Source organism: Chiloscyllium punctatum, chromosome 32 (assembly GCF_047496795.1).
Source record: "Chiloscyllium punctatum isolate Juve2018m chromosome 32, sChiPun1.3, whole genome shotgun sequence".
Lineage (NCBI taxonomy): Eukaryota > Metazoa > Chordata > Chondrichthyes > Orectolobiformes > Hemiscylliidae > Chiloscyllium > Chiloscyllium punctatum.
The window spans coordinates 14,537,554-14,560,223 of NC_092770.1; the positions used below are offsets into that span (position 1 = coordinate 14,537,554).

Consider the following 22,670-nt stretch of genomic DNA (forward strand, 5'->3'; position numbering starts at 1 on the left):
AATCAAAGGACTTGAGACCATAGAGCTTTGCATAAATCATATATGAATACTTACCGGACAGATTGCTTACAAATTTCAACAACTGTGTTTAAAATGCTTAATTTCCCCAAAATATTTTAAATGGCTATGAATAGTCTATTCTTAAAAATGTCCTTACTTCTGCTACATTTCCTCTGGGACACACAGAAAGGGATGTGGCAGAAAGATTCTTATCAAAACATCCTAATAAGGAAAACAAAGGAGAAAGTGAATAGAGATTTGCAGATGGTTTCGTGGCTCATGCAGATTGTTGGAGTGGATTGTTCAGGGAATACTTTGCTTTACATAGCTCTGTATATTAGTGCAGTGAAGGGCTGATTTTAAAAAAACATTATTTATCAAATGTCTTGCCCTGAGGTCAGGTTATTCCTGAAAGACCAGAAAGCACAGAAATTCTGCAGTGTACTGTTGGGGTATCACTCAAGATCAATACCAACTTATTTAATGTAGTGTTAGTGTTTAAGGCACCAACAGCATTGAATACTACTGCTTGTCCTGCAATCACAAAAAAGACATGACACATACCACAAAGTGATACTAACAAATTTTGTTCACATTGGTGAAGCGGTAGCATCTTTACATTTGAACATAGCAACAGGACTAGGCCATTCAGGCTGTTATGTCTGTTCTGCCATCATGTTTGGATCTTATCCCTTAATACCTTGGCTTAACAAAACTTCATCCATCTCAGATTTAAAATTAGCAACTGATCCAGCCTCCACTGCTGTTTGTGGAAAAAAGTTCCAGACCTCTTTGTGTGTCAAAGCGCTTCCTAACATCACTCCTGAGTGATTCAGCCTAATTCCCAGACTATGCCACCTAGTTATAGAATCTTCAACCAAGGGAAATAGCTTTACCTACCCAGGCTTTTCCTGTTATTATTTGGAAGACTTTGATCAATCAGATTACCCCATAACCTTCTAACTTCTGGACAAAATGCACTTAATTTGTATAACCGCTCCTCATAACGTAACTTCTAAAGTCCAGATATCATTCTTGTAAACCTGCATTGTACTCCCTCCAAGACCTTGTTCAGCTGTGGTGCCAGATCTTATAGGGTCTTTTTTTTCACCGTAACCTTTTAAAAGAATTCTAATGGGTTCTCATGGAACATTTGAAACATTAAAGTTTTGTTGTACCGTGCAGTAGGAGAAAGTGAGGACTGCAGAAGCTGGTGATCAGAGTCGGGAGTGTGGTGCTGGAAAATCACAGCAGGGCAGGCAGCATCCGAGGAGCAGGAGAATCAACGTTTTAGGAATGAACCCTTTATCAGGAATGAGGCTTGTGGGTCAGGGCTGAGAGATAAATGGGAGGGGGGGTGGGGTTGGGCGGAGGTAGCTGGGAAAGAGCTAGATGGATCAAGGTGAGGGAGAAGGTGATAAGTCAGAAGGGGCAGTGATGGACAGGTATGGAGGGCGGTGCTGAGTTGGAGGCTTGGGACTGGGATAATGTGGGGGAGGGAAATGAGGAAGCTGCTCACATTCACATTGATCCCGTGTGGCTGCAGCGTCCAAAGGCGGAATATGAGGCGTTCCTCCTCCAGGCATCAGGTGGTAATGGTTTGGCAGTGGAGGAGTCCCATGACCTGCATGTCCATGATGGATGGGAGGGGGAGTTGAAGTGTTCAGCCATGGGGCGGTGGGGTCGGTGGGTACGAGTGTCCCAGAGATATTCTCTGAAATGATCTGCAAGAAGGAGTCCTGACTCCCTGATGTAGATCCAATCGCCACCAGGACAGAACCCCACTGGTCCTCACCTACCACCCCACCAACCTCCATATACATCGTATCATCCGTCGTCATTTCCGCGACCTCCAAACGGACCCCACCACCAGGGATATATTTCCCTCCCCTGCCCTATCAGCGTTCCGAAAAGACCACTCCCTCCGTGACTCCTTCGTCAGGTCCACACCCCCCACCAACCCAACCTCCACTCCCGGCACCTTCCCCTGCAACCGCAAGAAATGCAAAACTTGCGCCCACACCTCCCCCCTTACTTCCCTACAAGGCCCCAAGGGATCCTTCCATATCCGCCACAAATTCACCTGCACCTCCACAAACATCATTTACTGCATCCGTTGCACCTGATGTGACCTCCTCTATATTGGGGAGACAGGCCGCCTACTTGCGGAACATTTCAGAACACCTCTGGGACACCTGGACCAACCAACCCAACCACCCCGTGGCTCAACACTTCAACTCCTCCTCCTACTCCACCAAGGACATGCAGGTCCTTGGACTCCTCCATCGCCAGACCATAGCAACATGACGGCTGGAGGAAGAGCACCTCATCTTCCACCTAGGAACCCTCCAACCACAAGGAATGAACTCAGATTTCTCCAGTTTCCTCATTTCCCCTCCCCCCACCTTGTCTCAATCCCAACCCTCGAACTCAGCACCACCTTCCTAACCTGCAATCTTCTTCCTGACCTCTCTGCCCCCACCCCCACTCTGGCCTATCACCCTCACCTTATCACCCTCACCTTAACCTCCTTCCACCAATCGAATTTTCAACACCCCTCCCCCAAGTCCCTCCTCCCTACCTTTTATTTTAGCCTACTTAACACACTTTCCTCATTCCTGAAGAAGGGCTCATGCCCGAAACGTTGATTCTCCTGCTCCTTGGATGCTGCCTGACCTTCTGTGCTTTTCCAGCAACACATTTTCATCCCTGATGTAGAGGAGACCACATTGGATGCAGTGGATGCAGTGGATGACATTGGGAGAGGTGCAGGTGAATTTCTGACAGATATGGAAGGATCCCTTGGGGCCTTGGACTGAGGTGAGGGGAGTGGTACGGGCGCAGGTTTTGCACTTCCTGCGGTGGCAGGGAAAGGTGCCAGGAGTGGGGTGTGAGCTGGTGGGGGCTGTGGGCCTGATGCGGGAGTCACGAACGCTGATCGGGATGGGGAGGGAAATATATGTCTTGGGGGTGGGGTCCATTTGGAGGTGGCAGAATTGGCAGAGGATGATGCATTGTATGCGGAGGTTGGTGGGGTAGAAGCTGAGGACCAGGGGGATTCTGTCCTTGTTGCGTTGGGAGGGGTGGGGTTCAAGGGTGGTGGTGCGTGAAGTGGAGGAGATGCACTGGAGGGCATCATCAGCATTACACCGGCGCCTAGAAGACAATACCTCATATTCCACCTTGGGACCCTGCAACCACATGAGATAAATGTGGATTTCAACAGCTTCCTCATTCCCCTCCCCCACAATATCCCAGTCCAAAGCCTCCAACTTGGCACTGCCCTCCAGACCCATCCATCACTGCCCCCTCTTATCTATCACCTTCTCCATCACCTTCATCCACCTATTGCTTTCCCAGCTCTCCCCAATAACACCCCCCCGCCTCCCCCCACCCCACCCAACTTATCTCTCAGTCCCGACTCACAAACCTCATTCCTGATGAAGGGTTTATGCCTGAAACATCAATTTTCCTGCACTTCGGATTCTGCCTGACCTGCTATGCTTTTCCAGCACCATACTCTTGTCTTGTACCATGCAGTAGACATGAAGCCCAAGTGATACAAAACTCCCACCTTCAAGTTGTCTTGCATCTGAAAACAAAACCCAAATGCATATTCAGTTTCTCAGGGCCACAGACTCAGAAAAAGGCTGGTACAGAATAATCTAAATCCAGCTTTGATACTAAAAGGAGAGATAATGTGACCAGTCTTGCGTCTTGGTGACATGGCCTAGATAGAATGGTTAAGGTGCAGTCTGCAAATAACTTTGTGCTGCGCAATTTATGACTGTTCATGAATAGTTCATGACTTCGATCATATTTCTATGGTCTTTCTTCTTTAATCCAGATTGCTTGGCAGGAATAACAGGCGACATTTTTAACTGAGACTGAGGTCCCGCTACCAGAACACAAGTGGGAACTAACTGCCCTCACTCCAGTGGGTGGTGAAACTAGGGGACAGCATGTTGCTGGCATTGGCCAATTAACAAATTAATAATCCCCCCACCCACCACCAACATCTGGGCTGCTCCCCAATGTAGGAAAGTAGCTCTCCTCCCAGTGGAGCCAGCTTAATCGGGGCTGCACTCCCAGTGACCTCAGCAGCCAGGCTGCATAAGGTGGTCACTGCTGAGGATGGTTCACCAGTAGCTGGGTGCCCTCAAAGGTGGATTCTGGGGTGGAATCCACATCATTGCAGAAAGGCCACAGCCATCGGGTGATGAGGTTTGGGGAGACTGGGGTGAGTGGCACCATTGCTGTGGGTATTTGGCTGTTGTCCATAAGATGGAACCAGACCCCGACTGAAACCCAATGGAAGGCTACCCAAGTTGTCCTGCAAGCTTTCTCACACAGTGGAATGCCTACCTAATGTGGGGAAAATGCCCCCAGGAATGGGAAGAGAACCTTAATTAGCTATTAAGTTGATCAATTGACAGGGTTCCTCCTTTGGCAATATGCCATGGCAGCAGGAAGACATCAAGAATCCCACCTGACCCTTTTCCCCATCATAATGCCAGCCTGAACCCAATGGGTTATAAATTTCCACAAATAATCAAGCATGTTGACTTATTAAATTAATATGCAGCAAGAAAAATAATTCCCTTGGGCAACTTGTCTGAAATTAACTTTGCTCACCTCTTGGTGACCAATTACAAACTGACGTAGCCCAGACTCCTATGTGGTGGAAGGGAAATGATTAGTGAAATTTAAAGTAGGAAAAGCTAACTGAAAGAGAAATATAGCAAAACTGATCTGCTCATATACCCACAAAAAATATTGAGTTGTTTTATTAAAGACAACATACGTCAAATGGTTTTACCTTAGGTTGCTATTAAACTATATCCCTCACTTGTAGGAGGAAACAGATTGATATATTGAAAATCTTATGAATCATATGTCAGTGCAGTTTCCTGGCAGGGGGATGCCAGATTGTTAAGATTAACATGAAAGGATTTGTGCCAAAATTGGGAGAGTAGTCCCACAGATGGGATGAGCAACAGCCTTTTATAGTTACACTCAGAAAATAATACTTCACAGCTAATATCACAGCTTTCTCCTTCACCATCCTGGGTATGTTCTGTCACACCAGCAAGACAGGTGGAAATGGTGATATAGTGATATATGGTGAAAAGTGAGTGGCCCTTCAAGTTTCTGACGTTGACTTTGGACCTCAGGAGATAGTGAGGACTGCAGATGCTGAAGCATCACAGTCGATAAAGTGCGGTGCTGGAAAAAGCATAACAGGTCAGGCAGCATCCAAGGAGCAGGAGAGCCAACGTTTCGGGCGTCCTGATGAAGGGTCATGTCTGCAGTGCTTTTTCCAGCACCACACTTTATCAACTTTGGACCCCATCAAGGGTCATTTGATGTGGCAAGAAAGCCCATGCTAATTATCACCCAGAAACCTCCCTTAGCTGATGGAGCCAGTAGTCTTCCATGTTGACCACCATGTTGACAAAACATTGAGAGTAGCAAGGACATAGAATTTGTTCTGTTTTACTATCCAAGAATTACTCAATAGTACCACCCTTGGCCAAAGCTTGCTGAATCCTGAAGGACACACCTGTCAGTCTGGACCTGCAGTACATAATAAGAAAATCAGCAATGTGGAAAACTCTGCTTTACCTAACCCACCGCCCAGTCTACCTGAATCCATCCATGACAATGTTGACAGGAGTGAGCAATGTCCAGTACTCTTGGAAACCAAGTCCTTTCTTCACAGTCTTTGTGTACAACGGCGCTATCACCATGACAACTGAATACATTCAGAAGAGATATAGCAACTCAAAACTGGATGTCCATGCAAAATTGTGGGCCATTGGTAGCAGCAGAATTATGTGCCATCACAATTTGTAATATTTTTGTGTAGCATTTCTCTCACTGTGCCATTGTTATCAAGACAGAGGATCAACACTAGTTCAATGAGGGGGACATGCCAGAAGCAGTGCAATCAGTCCTAAGGTGTCAACCTGTTGAAGCTACTATGTAGGACTGCAGTGGACATAGCAGGCAATAGGCAAAGCTGAGCAAGTGCACAGCCAATGGCAAAAGTTTGGACTACTACTTTACGAGGGATGTGCTTACATTAGAGGCACTTCAGGGAAGGTTTACTAGATTGATTCCTGAGATGAAGAAGTTGTCTCATCAGGAAAAGTTCAACAGTTTGAGTCTGTCCTTGTTGGAGTTTAGGAAAATAAGAGGTGAAGCATGTTTAGATTCGGAGGGTAATTGGCGGGATGGATGCTGAAAGAATGTTTTCCCTCATGGTCAAAGGGCATAATTTCAAAATAAGGGGTGCTTGTGTATAAATGAATGATTCAGACAATCATTCAGTTACCAGAAGGTTTACATCACCGATGAATCCATATTCAATCTAATAACCAATACCTAGAAGAAAAGAAGGAGATAAACTTGGTAACATGAAAAATTATAGCAGATGCAGAAATTAAAGGATTAGGTCAGTAACAATAACGACAAATAAATAAAGGTGACTCAGGATGGAGTCTTTACTATTTTCTGAACAACAAACAGTTCACTTACAGGTCGAGAGTGTGTTGCTGGAAAAGCACAGCAGGTTAGTCAGCATCCGAGGAGCAGGAGAATCGACGTTTCAGGCATAAGCCCTTCATCAGGAATGAGGCCTGATTCTCCCACTCCTTGGATGCTGTCTGACCGGCTGTGCTTTTCCAGCGCCACACTCGTGACTCTGATCTCCAATCTTCGCTTTCTCTAGTTCACTTACAGGTGATAGGAAACGATTAATTGAAACAACATTAACATGTTTGAGCATTTGGATATTTTCATAAAAGTTGAGAACTTTGTTATTTCTCTGAAATTGTGTGAACCATTCCTTTATGTGCAAGTGTAATCTCAGTGAACATCAGCTGTGGGAAAACTGTCACAAACCTCATTACTGAGAGCAAATGGAGATTTCTCCTGTTTGTTGCATTGCGTTGCGTGCTAAAAAGTAATTTTGCAGACAAACTAATCTACAGGAACACGAGGACCGTTGTGTAACTAGTATTTGTGAGCAGTCAGTTCCCTTAGATTTAGTGTACTAATCTTATCATGGCTAGGACAGAGGTGTATTGGCAGTACATTAGAAAGCGTGATTAAAAGGGGAAAGCTGAAATTGCTCTCATGTCAGCTGTTTTCCTTCACAGGATACTGAGTGGTTCCTGTCGCAACCAGATACTGATTGCATAAAACCTCAATCGAGAAATGCTTGTCAAAAATCATTTCCTCAGCCAATTTGGACCTGCTGAGGTTGGAATAGCTTTGTCACATCCAAGGTGGCCTTCATTGTTCAGAGAGCGGGGTTCAGTCATTCTGATTATAGCAGATATCCGCACTAGAGGCTTATGCTGTTGCCTTGCCCAGGCATTAAAAGGACAGCATCCTGAACAAACTGCACTGGCACATATTAAACATTCCTATAGCCTGATTTATTGCTTCACTGTAGTTGTGACACATAAAATTATGCAGCAAATAGTCTTCGGAGATACGTGACCATATAATCACTTATTGTTCTTATTGGACTGATTCACTCACAAAAAATTAATTTAGTTATTTAATTGGGTTAGATCGTATTTCTGTGCACAATTTTATAACTGAAATTTAAAGATTAGTTATCCAAGGAGCCAGGTAGATCAGAACTACAAAATCAAACTTTCTATTTCCAGAAAGGTGAACAATAGTATTTCCTTTACTCTGTTATCCTTTCATATAAAAAGAAATAGTCACAAAGCTCTGTGTTCCTTTTATACAAAGAATGTGGAGCCATGCCAGTCTGCTTTAAAACCAGTTCTGCTAAAAGGCCTGCTGATTCCAAAGACTTGGATGAGAAAATCAATTTTCAAACCTCATAAACATCACTTAAGTTCTGAAATGGTGACATAATGTCACTCAAATCATTTGGTTGCACTTTGTAATGACATTAGCAGCATTTAAACTTGTGATTTAAAGACCTGGCTGCTGGTCTATTAGTCGTGCTTCACCTTTCACATTCTCATCTCTACAACCCCTCCCTGTAATTCCCAGTTGTTATCATTTGCATTAGTCCTCATCATAATGTATTCATCATCACTAATTTTGATGAATTATGTGCCTGTGACAAATATAAACATTCCCTTGTCATCCTTCTCTGTTTGTCTGTAGCCTTTCGTCCAGTTGACCGCATTCCAATGCTTCTCCTCTGTCATCTGCTCTTAACTGGTTCCACTCTTAAACACGTTCTCTTTATTTTTCTACTTCATACTAACAGGGGCTGTATTTTTAAATTTTTAACTTTGTTTCTTTATTTTTTTCTACTTTGTACCTAAGATTTTGCACCTCGCTACCTTGTACCTAAGATGATGCCGGGAGCAGCGACGTTGTACACTTTTCACTGCACTCGTACTTCTTTACTTGAGTACACATGACAATAAAGTGTAATGCTAATTCTAAACATTTAATTATAGTCAGGGCATCATTAGCAATGACCGAGTGGCAGCAGTGTGTATCATGTAGAAGATACACCACAGCAACTCACTCAGGCTCCTTTGACAGCATCTTTCCGATCTGCAACCCTCACCACCTAGGACAAGAACAGCACATGCAGAAGATTTTGAAGCTTCTTGGATGCTGCCTGAACTGCTATGCTCTTCCAGCACCACTGATCCAGATTTCGAAGCTCCTTAAATGCTGCCTGAACTGCTGTGCTCTTCCGGCACCACTAATCCAGAATCTGGTTTTCAGCATCTGCAGTCATTGTTTTTACCATGCAGAAGAACACCAGTACCTGCAAGTTCCTCTCCAAGGCCAGCAACACTCTGGCTTCGCATAGTCAAGAATGAGAGATCACATCCAGAGTGAGACATGGCCTGACTGAGTATATAGTTCAGCAATTTTGGCACAGCTTGCAATGCAGATGGGCAGAGGTACTTCTTGCTTGCTTTTTTTTGGCTCATAAGTTTGTAAGGTGTTTTTGACAAGAAAAATTGAAGCCAAGAATCAGGAGCCCATCGCTAAGCAAAGCATAACATCGCAGGCAAACTGTAAGTTTATTACTTGGTAATAGCTGCAAATTTGATGATCTATTATAGGTTACTTTCAGATTTAAGCTAACTAGGAAGAATATTTATAGAAAACAAGCAAAAAGACAAAAAGAAGAAAAATAAGACTTAAGTAAATAAAATAGAGGTGGAGGGCAGGTGATTTTTTTTGTCCCTGCATGATGTGGGAGCTAGCGGATCCCATTGTGGTTCATGGTGACCACATCTGTGTCAAATGTTGGTTGCTTAAGGAGTTCCAGCTCAGTGTTGATGAGCTTCAGACACTGTGACATATCAGGGTGGGGAGAGTTCCTTGGACACTGTGTTTAAGAAGGTCGTCACACTCCTTAGATTAATTACCTTGAGTTCAGTCAGTGGTCAGGGACAGGAGTGTGTGACTCTGAGTGAGGCAAGTAGAGGGAACCAAGAGGTAGTGCTGCAGGGGCCTCAGACTTTACCTAATAGGTTTGAGGTTTGTGTGAGGAGCGTGGGGTGTAGGGCAGATGAGCAAAATGACCATAGCACCGTGGTACAGGGTACCATTCAAAGGGAGAAGAGAAAAGAGAAATGTAATTGTAATCAGCAATAATATAGTCAGGAGAGTAAACACTGTTCTCTGTGGCCAGGATCAAGAGTCTTGAAGGTTGTATTGTCTGCCTGGTGCTGAGGTTCAGGGTGTTTCATCTGGGCTGCAGAGTAACTTGGAGTGGCAGAGGAAAGATGCAGTTATTGTGGTCCATGTAGTTACCAAATGATAGAGGTAGAAAGAGGAAAATAAGGAGTGTAAACAGTTAGGGGCTAAATTAAAAAGAAGAACCAAAAAGGTAAATATATCCAGATTACTATCTGAACCACAAACTAATTAGCACAGGATCACCAAGATTATTGAGGTAAGTGCATAGCTCAAAGATTAGTATGGGAGAAATGGGTTTGAATTCACAGGATTGGCACCAGTCCTGGGAAAGGGGGAACTGTAGCCATGGGACAGCTTGAATTTTTTTTTAGCTTACTTACAGTGTGGAAACAGGCCCTTCAGCCCAACAAGTCCACACTGATCCTCCAAAGAGCAACCCACCCAGACCCATTCCCCAACATTTACCCCTTCACCTAACGCTATGGGCAATTTAGCATGGCCAATTTACCTAGACTGTGGGAGGAAACCGGAGCAAACCTACGCAGACACGGGGAGAATGTGCAAACTCCACACAGACAGTTGCCTGAGGTGGGAATTGAACCCGGGTCTCTGGCACTGTGAGGCAGCAGTACTAACCATAGTGCCAACGTGCTGCCCATTATGCTGGAGTCAAGAAAAATCGCATAACTAGGTCTGTAGATAAACTTTAAACTAAATAGTGGGTGGAGCGGGAGTGGTGAGTTCAGTCACTTGGAAAATTATAAAATCAAAGGTAAAGGAAAAGGTGGCATGCAGGTGAGTGATGGGGTTGGTTGTTACTGGAATGTAATAGAAAGGGAGAGAACGAGAGAATATCATAGTGTCTCAAGGAACCATAAAAGTGTAGGGAAATTTGATAATAGAACAAACTTAAAGGCTCTGTATCTTGATGCACAAAGCATTTGGAATAAGGTAGATGAACTGACAGCACAAATCATAATAAATGAATATGATCTCATAGCCATTACAACATGGTGACAAGGAGATCAAAACTGGGAATATTCAGGTATATTTAACCTTTCAGCAGAATGGTAAAGGTGGCGGAGTAGCACTGTTAATAAGAACAACAAAGAGGACAGTTGTTAGAGATGTTCGAGGCTTGAAATTGTAGAGTCGATTTGGGCAGAGGTAAAAACAGCAAAACCAAGAAGAAATTGGTAGGAATAGTGTATAGACATCCCAAACTATAGCCACTGTGTAGAAAGGCTTTGAATCACCAAATGATAGGATTATGCAAAAAGAATAGAGCAATAATTATGAATGATCTTAATCTTCATGTTAATTGGGTCAATCTAATTGGAAAGGGTTGCTATGACAACAAATTCATAGAGTGCAATAGAGATAGTTTTCTAGACAATATAGAATGAAACCAGAGAGGGAGCAGAAGATTTTTGATCTGATAATGGGTAATGAGGCAAGCTTAATAAATGACTTCAGAATAAAAGAGCTCCCTGGATATCAGTGATCATAACACTTTAGAATTTAATATTCAGTTCGAGAGTGAGAAACTTGGGTTGAAAATAACTGTTTTTAACTTAGATAAAGGGAATTACAATAGACTTGAAGATAGACTTAGCTGAAGTATTTAAGAAAGGCAATAAGGAAAAGCCAGGGAACGACAGACCGGTGAGCCTGACCTCAGTGGAAGGTAAGTTTTTGGAGGAGATTCTGAGGGACAGGATTTGCATGTATTTGGAAAGGCATGGACTGATTAGGGATGGTCAACGTGGGTTTGTGCATGGGAAATCATGTCTCGCTAATATGATTGAGCTTTTTTGAAGAAGTGACAAAGCATGCTATGAAGGCAAAGCAGTGGATGTTGTCTATATGGACTTCAGCAAGGTGTTCAACAAGTTTCCACATGGTAGACTGGTTAGCAAGGTAAGATCACATGGAATTCAAGGAGAGCTCGCCATTTGGATACAAAATTGGCTTGAACATAAGAGACAGTAGGTGGTGGTGAAGGGTTGTTTTTCAGTTTGGAGGCCTGTGACCAGCAGTGTGCCACAAGGATTGGTACTGGGTCCCTTGGCTTTTGTGATTTATATAAATGATTTGGATGCGAATATAGGAGGAATGGTTAGTATGTTTGCAGATGCCATCAAAATTGCTGGTGTAGTGGACAGCGAAGAAGGTTATATCAGAGGAGTGGCAAATGGATTTTAATTTAGATAAGTGTGAGGTGTTGCATTTTGGAAAGGCAAATCAGGGCAGGACTTAATATACGAGTCCTGGGAGTGTTGCTGAACAGAGAAACCCTAGGGTGCAGGTTCATTGTTCCTTGAAGGTGGTGTCACATGTAGACAGGGTAACGAAGAAGGCATTCGACATGCTTGCCTTTATTAACCAATGCATTGAGCATAGGAGTTGGGATGTCGTATGGCGGCTGTACAGGACATTGGTTAGACCACATTTGGAATACTGCATGCAATTCTGATCTCCCTGCTTTTGGAAAGATGTTGTGAAATTTCAAAGGTTGCAGAAAAGACTTATAATAATCTTGCCAAGGTTGGAAGGTTTGAGCTGTAGGGAGAGCCTGAATAGGCTGAGGGTATTTTCCATGGAGCATCAGAGACTGAGGAGTGATCTTATAGAAGTTTATAAAATCATGAGGGGCATTGATAGGGTGAATAACCAAGGTATTTTTCCAAAGGTAGGGAACTCCAAAACTAGAGACCATCGGTTTAAGGTGAGAGGGGAAGGATTTAAAAAGAACCTAAGGGGCAATTTTTCACACAGAGAGTGGTGCATATATGGAATGAGCTGCCAGAAGAAGTGGTGGAGACTAGTATAATTATAACATTTAAAAGGCATCTGGAGGCGTACATGAATAGGAAGGGTTGAGAGGGATATGTATCAATTGTTGGCAAATTGGACCAGTTTAATTGAGGGTATCTGGTCGGTGTGAATGAGTTGGACTGAAGAGTCAATTTCCGTGCTGTATGAGTCTATGACTTTAAATGAAGTTGGTGGATAGATAAGCAAGAATGACAATAAGCAAACTGTGGCAGATGTTTAAGGAGGTAATTCATAACTCTTAGCAAAAATATATTCCAGTAAGGAGGCAAGATTCTAAGAGAGGGATAAGTCAACTGTGGCTCACTAGGAAATTAAGGAGAGGATTAAGTTGAAAGAAGAAGTGTATAAGGGAGCCAAAGTCAGTGATAGTCCTGAAGACTGGGATCAGTTCAGAATCTAGCAAAACAGAATTAAAAAGATAACAAAAATAGAAAAATCAAAGTCTAAATAGAAGTATTAAGTATAAAATAAAGTAAAAATAAAGCAAACTAGTGAGGAATGTAAAAATTGTCAATAAAAGTTTCATTAAATATATAAAAAAGAAGAGAGGTCAAAGTGCATATCAACTTAGAACGTGAATCTGGACAGATGGTTTTGCGCAACATGGAACTGCAAATGCATTGCATCAGTCTTTACAGTGGAAGCTACTTCAAACATTCCATGAATACAAAAGAATATGGGGAAGTGATTAAGTACCATCACCATCACCAAAAAATTTCTAGTAGACAAACTAAAGGGGCTAAAGACAGATAAGTTCCCTGGCCCTGACGGCTTGCTTCCTCAAATAGACAGCTACAGAGATACTGGTGCATTGTTTGTAACTTTCCAAAATTTGTTGGATTGTGAAGAAATACCCAAAGATTGGATAGCTGCTAATATACACTCCTATTCAAAAAGTGAACAAGACAAAAAGTGGGTAACTATAAGCCAATTAACCTCACATCTATTGTTAGAAAAGCATTGAAATAAATTATTAAGAAAGTAATTTGGAAAATTATAATCTAATCAAGCAGAGTCAGCACAGCTTCTTGAAAAGGAAATCATGTCTGACTAATTTGTTGGTGTTTTGAGAAAGTCTCAATCAGAGTGGATAGAGGGGAATCAGTAGATATGTTGTAATTAGACTCCTAGAAGACATGTGACAAGGTACCTCACAAGATGTTAAGATAATAGCCCATGTTAGTGGAAATAGTTTATTGGCATTGATGGAGAATCAGTTTATAGGAAAGAATCAGCGAAAGGGGATAAGGGGTTCATTTCAGGTTGGCAACCCTTGACCAGTGGGGTTCCACAGGGATCAGTGCTGGAACTGCAACTGTTTACAGTATGTTTTAATGACTGGAAGGAAGGAAATGAATTTACCACAGCCAGATTTACAATCAACACAAAAATAGGTGGAAAGACATATTGTGAGAGGGAGACAAACAGTTTACAGAGGGACATTGATTAAGTAAATGAGCAAACAGTTGGCAAATGGAGTATAATTTATGAAAATGCAAAGTTGTTCACTTGGGAAGAGAGAACAAAAGAACAGAATGTTAGTTAAATCGAGAAAAACTGCAGAAAGCTGCATCACAGAGGAACATGGGCGTACCTGTGCACAAAACCCAGGAAGCTAGGCACAGGTATAGCAGGTAAATATGAAGGCTAATTGAATGTTGGTTCTTATTTTAAGGGGGTTAGAGTATAAGAGTTGGAAAGTCTTACTGCAGCTATACAAGGCATTGGTGAGATCATATTTGAAGTACTGTGAGCAGTTATTGAAGAAAAGGTATAAGTTCATTGGAGTCTAGATTAGAGTGGTGCTGGAAAAGCACAGCAGGTCGGGCAGCATCCGAGGAGCAGGGAAATCGACATTTTGGGCAAAAGCCCTTCATCAGGAATAGAGGCAGGGTGCCTGCAGAGTGGAGAAATAAATGAGAGGGGGGGTGGTTGTGGGGAGAAAGTAGCATAGAATACAGTAGTTGAATGGGGGTGGGGATGGATGTGATAGGTCAGAGAGGAGGGTGGGGGAAGATAGCAAAGAGTACAATGGGTGAATGGGGGTGGGGACGAAGGTGATAGGTTAGAGAGGAGGGTGGAGTGGATATGTGGAAAGGAAGATAGGCAGGACGGACAGGTCATGGGGACGGTGCTGAGCTGGAAGGTTGGAACTGGGGTGAGGTGGGGGAAGGGAAAATGAGGAAACTGGTGAAGTCCACATTGATGCCCTGGGGTTGAAGTGTTCCGAGGCGGTAAGATGAGGCGTTCTTCCTCCAGGGGCATTGGGTGGTGAGGGAGCAGTGGTGAAGGAGGCCCAGGATCTCCATGTCCTCGGCTGGGTGGGAGGGGAGTTGAAATGTTGGGCCACAGGGCAATGGGGTTGATTGGTGCGGGTGTCCCGGAGATATTCCCTAAAGCGCTCTGCCTCGAGGCGTCCAGTCTCTCCAATGTAGAGGAGACCACATCGGGAGCAACGGATACAATAAACCGTAGTGTTAGGTAAAGAGGGGAATGGGTCTGGGTGGTTTGCTCTTCGGAGGGTTGGTGTGGATTTGTTGGGCCGAAGGGCCTGTTTCTACACTGTAAGTAATCTAATCTAATCTAAATGATATTGGTGGATGTGCAGTTAAAACTTTGATAGATGTGGAAGGCTCCTTTGGGGCCTTGGATGGAGGTGAGGGAGGAGGTGTGGGTGCAGATTTTGCAATTCCTGCGGTGGCAGGGGAGGGTGCCAGGAAGGGAGGTTGGGTTGTTGGGGGGCGTGGACCTGACCAGGTAGTCACAGAATTTCATTGGAGACAGTTCAGAGAATATTCATTGAAATGATCCTGGATATGAAGGGCTTGTATTTTGAGCAAAGGCTAAATGGTTTGGGATTCTACTTGTTAGGGTTTAGAAGAATGAGAGGTGATTTAATTGAAACATATAAGATTTTTAAGGAGCTTGACAGGGTAAATGCTGAGAAGATGTTTCCCATTATTGGAGAGTCTAGGACCAGGGGGCACAAATTTAAGACTGAGATAAGGAGGAATTTCTAATCTGAGTATTGAGAGTCTTTGGAATTTCTTGCCACAGAGAGTTGTGGGAGCAGTGTCCTTCTGTATATTTAAGGCTGAGATAGATAAATTCTTGATCAGTAAGGGAATCAAGTGTTATGAGGAAAGAACAGGAAAGTGGACACAAGGAATATCAGATCAACCATGATCCTATTGAATGGCAAAGTAGGCTCAAAGAACCAAATGGCTTTTTCCTGTTCCTGTTTCTTATGGTCTTATGGTTAGTTCACTGCCACTGAGTCACATCCTTGGACTTGCCTCAGAACGAGACTCTGGATGTATCTATTGGCAACCACATCTCAAAGGCAATTAAAAACAGACAACAAATGCTGACCCAGCCAGAAATGCTGTGAAAGAATAAAAATAAACTGGAATCTGAATTATTCTCTCCTTATGGGGCTCAGTGTCATCCTTTGATTTACGATGCTCTTTTGAAGTGCTTTGTGACAATTTGATGTTCAGTACATTTTATAAATATATTTGATTTTGCTGTACTGTTAACTGAGCTCTTTCAAATTACAAATGTAATTTTATTAATAATTTGTTAAGCTTAATTAACATAATTATAAGTTATAACAACTTATAAACTTGGCAATAATGATGTTAACAAAACAAAAGTTCTGTGAATCAGGTTATATAATCAAATAGTGAATTATGCAGAAATCTTTAACATTATTTTTGCAGTGACATTTACATGCACATCATTCTATATCTGAACATTGACCACACTTTGTTAAGTGCCAGTCAGGTTTGGTGGGAAGTACAATTTGGGAGAGTGGAAAACACTGATTGGAAAGGGAGGGAAATAGTTGGAATAAATGGGAAATATTAATTGTATTGGTGGGATGGGTTGGTAGGGACCAATGAGAAGGAAAAGGTATAAAAGAGACCTAAAGGGCAACTTTTTCACGTCGGTGGAATGAGCTGCCAGAGGATGTGGTGGAGGCTGGTACAATTGCAACATTTAAAAGGCATTTGGATGGGTATATGAATAGGAAGGGTTTGGAGTGTTATGGGTTGGGTGCTGGCAGGTGGGATCAGATTGGGTTGGGATATCTGGTCAACATGGACAGGTTGGACCGAAGGGTCTGTTTCCATGCTGTACATCTCTATGACTCTATGACTTTAAGAGCTTGTCAGGATTGGTGGGAGGTGCTGCTTGGGATCATGAAAAAGCATTGATTGGGATTAATGGATATTGATGGTCAAGATCAGGGTGAAAGTTCACAGTGATCAGGGAGGGCAACAACAATTGCAATTCAGAGAGGAGAGAAACAGTGGTTGGCAATTGACCATGTAGTTTGAATGTGGAACTTTCAGTTGACCAAACAAATCTGGTCAATCACCATAGGCCTTTTAACGATTTGCCTGACCGATCTGCAGAGATATTACAAACAATTTGCTGTGTGAAACTCTGATTAGCTGAATTCTTTATCAGTATTTAAATTATTGCCAAATTTGGAAGATTCTAGGTTGAACTGATGCTGCTCACAACTTCGTAATGGTCTACCCATATTGTAACACACTCCAGCCCCAACTGGTATGCATTTAAATTTGAGCTATACTGCAAGAATTAATTGCAGGAAAGAAACAAATTAGCTTTTTTTTCCATGGTTTAAAAATCATAATGTGCTTTTAATGTTTTGGAACAAATTCTTTTGCCTGAGATCCACTGGGAATGGCATGTTTGTTTTTGCAGTGGCAGAAATTCACCTCTCTGAGATGTAACCCAAACCCTTCATCTCGCTCCATGGCCAGAGATGATCTTCCACCTAATTAATGTCTTCCTTCCATCTGCACACTTGTCACTTCATTTAACTCAGCAGATCAAACCGGAGTGCTAGTGGAGCAGTACATGGAAGACAGGGATTTGATGCACAAAGAGGAAGCAACTCCCTAATCTGAGTGCACAAGGTTAGAGTGCAATGACTCTCAACAGGCAAACGTCCAGTTCAGTCAAATCCCAGCCCAACAAATGAACCGAAGGCCGAGGACCAGGACTGTGGGCGTTCCACATTTAGAGAGCTCTGAATAAACATTTCAGAGAGTATTTAAAGAAATGACAGCACTTAAATAAACAATTTAAAGCCATCGTCAGATAAGGTAGCATTACATTGTAATGAACAACAGCACAATTTTAGTAATCTACTAAAACTGGGCTGTGACCTATTCCCTGATTTATGGCCTTGAGCAGTCAGGTGGTCCAGTGTGATGGGCAGGTGGAGCTTCCTTTTTGAAGTAAATACTCCATTAATCTCATTTTGTAAAGACTACTCCTCTTATACTGATTACATAAAACTAACATTTTAGGCACAGTGTCTCACATTTGTATTTTGACTCAATTTTCAATAGGCCAGCCATTTCAAACTCTTGTGGTAACAAACATCATTAAAGTCAGGCTCAGGATTCCCTCCACCAGCAGTTTAGTTCACTTCTACAGATGGATGTATCAAGAATTTCAATGCAACAACAAAATGAATAGCAATTGTTATTGTTTCACCTATAACCGCATTTTACTCCCTAATTAGGTTGCATCTTGTTACCGTACAAGTGCATTTTTGATTATATTTGCACAATTTGTAGTAACTTCAAGTTAATAACAATTCTTCTTATTAAAGTAAAGATCTACTGTTCTTAGGGATTGCGTTTTTTGGAAAATCACACAAATTCACAAAAGACGGTTATCTGTTACAACAGGAGTCAAGTGGTTACAGCTGTGCACGGATTTAATATGTCCAGTATACAGTAGAAGATAAAAGACAATAAAAATATTTTAATTCAATTAAAGATGTCCTGCTTCAAAGATCTATTAATAAATAAGAAATATATAATATTTGTCACACTTGCCTTTGTTATAAGGCTCTCCAACAGAATGCGAAGATGGTAACAAAAATGAACAACCAGATGCATGCACTCTATAAAACCACAAACCCATAAGACATAGGAGCAGAAATTAGGCCATTCAGCCCATCGAGTCTGCTCTGCCATGGATGATAGGTTTCTTATCCCCATTCATTTGCTTTCCCCCGTAACCCTTGGTTCCCTTGACAATCAAGAACTTATCAATCTCTGTCTTAAAATCACTTAGTGACCTGGCTTCCATAGCCTTGTGTGGCAGTGAATTCCATAGATTCATCACTCTCTGGCTGAAGAAGTTTCTCATCTCCATTCTGAACTGTCTTCCCTTTACTTTAAGGCTGAGCCCTCGGGTCCTAGTCTCTCCTACCAATGTAAACATCCTCCCAACAACCACTCTATCCAGACCATTCAGTATTCTGTAAGTTTCTATTAGATCCCCCCACCCTCCCCCATCCTTCTAAACTCCATTGAGTATGGAGTCAGAGTCCTCAAACGTTCCTCATATGTTAAGCTTTTCATTTCTGAGTCCATTCTCGTGAACACGTGCCAGGGCCAGTACATCCTTCATGAGATATGGGGCCCAAAACTGTGCACAATACTCCAAATATGGCCTGACCAAAGCCTTAAAGAGCCTCAGGATTACATCCCTGCTTTTATATTCAAGTCCTGTCAAAATAAATACCAACTACTAAACAGCATGACAAAAAACACATGAATATTAAATGTGTTCTATTCCAATAAATACTGTACAGTAGATCATGACATCTACAGCATCTCAGTTTTGGTTTGAGCAACTTAGGAGCATTTACATTTTTTGATATTTTCTCCAAGTTTCCTTTTTCTTCTGAAACCTATAGATAATCAAACTGCAATGGGTGAAGTGTATGTAATGTTTTGTGTAATAGGCAAGTTTGCAGATGGCAAAGATGTGAAGATTTACAACGTTTGACAAAATTACACAAGAGCCCCTCGTTAAGATGCTACGAAATGGCTAATAAACACTTTGTTCAGCACTGCCCCATGTATGGTTCCAGAATTTACAGGAAAGGGTTTCTGGGTCGGATGAGTTGAGGATATTGTGTCATTTTATTGTGTGAAGAAGAATTTTAATTTTGAGACTTTGGAGGACCAAGAGCAAATATGGGTCAGCAAGGATGGCATGATGTCCATATGTGACTTGAGATGTGATAGAGCAGCAGGGCTTCTAGATGGCAATATGGGGAGAGTTGAAATAATTGACTCTTGAAAGTGACAAAGGATTGATGAGATGAGGCACAAGTGGACTGAGACTGGGCAGAGACAGGCAATTTAAATGAGCTAGAAATAGGTAGGCTTTACATTGGTGAGATGGGTGTACACGTTTAGATCAGAGTTGAATAGAATTCTATATTTGGAAACCTGCCAGTATCTGGACAGGGGGGTCTTCAGTCAATAGCAAGAGTACAAATACTGTGGCAAAGTCTAAATACCGTGTCTCCAGCTGCTAACCAGCTCAAGTTAAAGTGCACCATGATCAAAATTAGCAGCTAAATTTTCATCTTCAATTCAGGAAGTTTGAGTCAGGCCATTTCCTACGTTATGTTCCCAAAGTCAGAATATCAGTCTATTCAGCCAGAAGTTTAGTCTTCATGAGTTAGGTTAGGCTGGAGTTGGGCTACCATCTCCTAAGGCAACGCCGAGGTGGCAATAAAGATGAGCAAATACCAACACTTGCGAGTATAAAGCCACTTCATTAGTTTAGTTCTATCCATTCATTGAGCAGCTGTATCAACAAAACAAGCTGAACAGATGACCAGTAATTTACTTTGTCAAATGGCCCCATTATGAATGCTTGCATGAGCTCCAAGACTCAATAATGGATTCAGACCTGCGGGTAATTCTTGCATCACTGCAAAGGGAACTGCTAGCTTTAATTAATTGTCAGTTTTATAAGCTCATTATAGGTTTATTTTTCCTTGAAATAGTTTGTCAATGTCTGTTTAGTTGGACTAAATTAAGAGATTTTATATAGCTTAGAGCTTTTATTAATGGGGAAATCAATGTCTGTGTTTGACAATTTTATGAGCTTATAAAAAGGTAAAAACTCAAAGCAAATTTTTAATGGCTGACTTTGTTTTATGGAAGCATTTTAACAATCTTCCAGTATGAATATATGGTTTATTAGTTCTCTACTTGATACTGAAATCTTAAAGGCTCAGCAGAAGATGAGACATTGAATCAATATGAACTATGTAATGTCATACATGCATTATTATCTGATATTATACACTGTTGAATTCTAGAGAGAACTTTATTCGTGAAGTACCTTAATGCATGGAAACATCTATACAGTGCCAGTCAGTTTAGATTTTTACCTTTTAAGGGCAGGGCCTTATGACCAATCATTGCATTATGAATATATTGAACTTTCCAAACACCAACTAAACATAATAGTTGAATTTAGCAATAGTTTTCAAAATTTTCTGTCAATAAGTTCCTGACTCCACAGCATCTTTTCTCCAAGCTGCAGAAACTTTCTTTCCTGATGTGGCTTAAACAGCCTTCAGAATCTCACCCACCCCCTTTCAAAACTTATATTTGGTACAGGCAGTTAAATAGAGAGTCCATTTCGGGTGTGTTGTGTTGTGACCCACCATATTTCCTGACCTGCAGAAAAAGTCAGGCAATAGGAGTTAAGTACAAAGTTGTTAACCCAAACATCTCACATTTGATCCTCCCAACATTGGTTTTCTCAGTGATGGGAGGGAAAAATTCAGCTCTCATGACTGTCAGACAAGTATAGATCAGTCAAAATTAGTGGTGGCGTGGTCAAACTATAAAGCTGAAAGTTAATCCTTTATCTGTGGATGATGTTAATTAATGAGCAAGAGAGGGGAAAATAGAACAAATCCTGGCTGAGTTCTGGAATTAATGATGTGAGTGAAAGAGGAAATTCTGGTGGAGATTATCTGCTGTATTTGTATAGGTAAGAGTCAGACTGAGTGAATTGCATTGTGCTGGGCCATGCAAGAGAGACATTGAAAAAGGATGGAGTAGTCAATCGTATCATGGACAGTTCAGGAAGGATAAAGAGCAACAATGTGTCGTTCATAAGATATAGGAGTAGAATTAGGCTATTCGGTCCATCAGGTCTGCTCTGCCATTCAATCATGGCTGATTTGCTCCTCACCCCCATTTTCCTTCCTTCTCCTCACATAACCCTTCAACCCACTGCCAATTAAAAATCTGTCTAAATCCTCCTTAAATGTATTCGTTTTCCCAACATCCACTTCACATGGGATTGCCAAATTCCACAGATTCACAACCCTTTGGGAGAAGTAGTTTCTCCTCATCTCTGTTTTAAATTTGCTACCCCTCATCCTAAGACTATGACCTCTCATCCTGGAATGCCCCACCAAGAGGAAGCATCCGCTGCACATCTATTTTATCCTTACCTTTTATCATCTTGAATACCTCAATTTGATCTCCCCATATTCTTCTAAATTCCAGAGAGTATGGGCCTAAACAGGTCCCAGCCAATCCTGTTGTGATTTCAGTCAGGATTGTTTTACTGCTGTGACAAAGATGGAATCTAGACTGGGAGATTCAGTTAGAGAGCTTCAGTAAGGATGAGCATGGATTTAAATAATAAAAAATATGCTGAAGTACTTTGAAGGGGAGAGAATGATTGAATATAACAGGCTAAATTTCTAAGGTCATTGATCTTGAGGCTTGATCCCAAAATTACAGGGTAAAATTTTCAATTAATTGCATAATATAAACACAGATTTTCTTGGTCACTGTAAGTCAATGTGCTACACAAGTCTCCTATCATGGATTAGAGCTGAAAATGTGTTGCTGGAAAAGCGCAGCAGGTCAGGCAGCATCCAAGGAGCAGGAGAATCGATGTTTCAGGCATGAGCCCTTCTTCAGCCCTCCTTCTTCCAGCAACACATTTTCAGCTCGTTCTCCAGCATCTGCAGTCCTCACTTTCTCCTATCATAGATTAGATCCTACATAGCTTACTTTGTATCTCTAGTAATGTCACCATTCCAGTGTTTTTCAGTTTATCTAGAATAAATTAATTATATATTAGGGTTGAGTTTAAATCCTCATATATTGTTTCACTAAAATATTAAAATTATTATGCGTACTCCTTTTAAAAATGACCTCAAAAATGTTAGCTGCACATAATGCTTACCAGATAAAATGATGCAAATTCCTGAAACTACGGTTAAAGTTACAGACAACTGATACAGTGACTGCATCATAACATTTTGCAGTAGGCTT

The 22,670-nt window shown here is 41.8% G+C and overlaps 1 protein-coding gene across 1 annotated transcript in view; it reads left to right on the plus strand.

Moving 5' to 3' along the window:
• Window positions 1–22,670, plus strand: part of LOC140457908 (receptor-type tyrosine-protein phosphatase R-like) — a 223,248-nt gene that overhangs the window by 106,135 nt on the left and 94,443 nt on the right. The window lies entirely within an intron of this gene.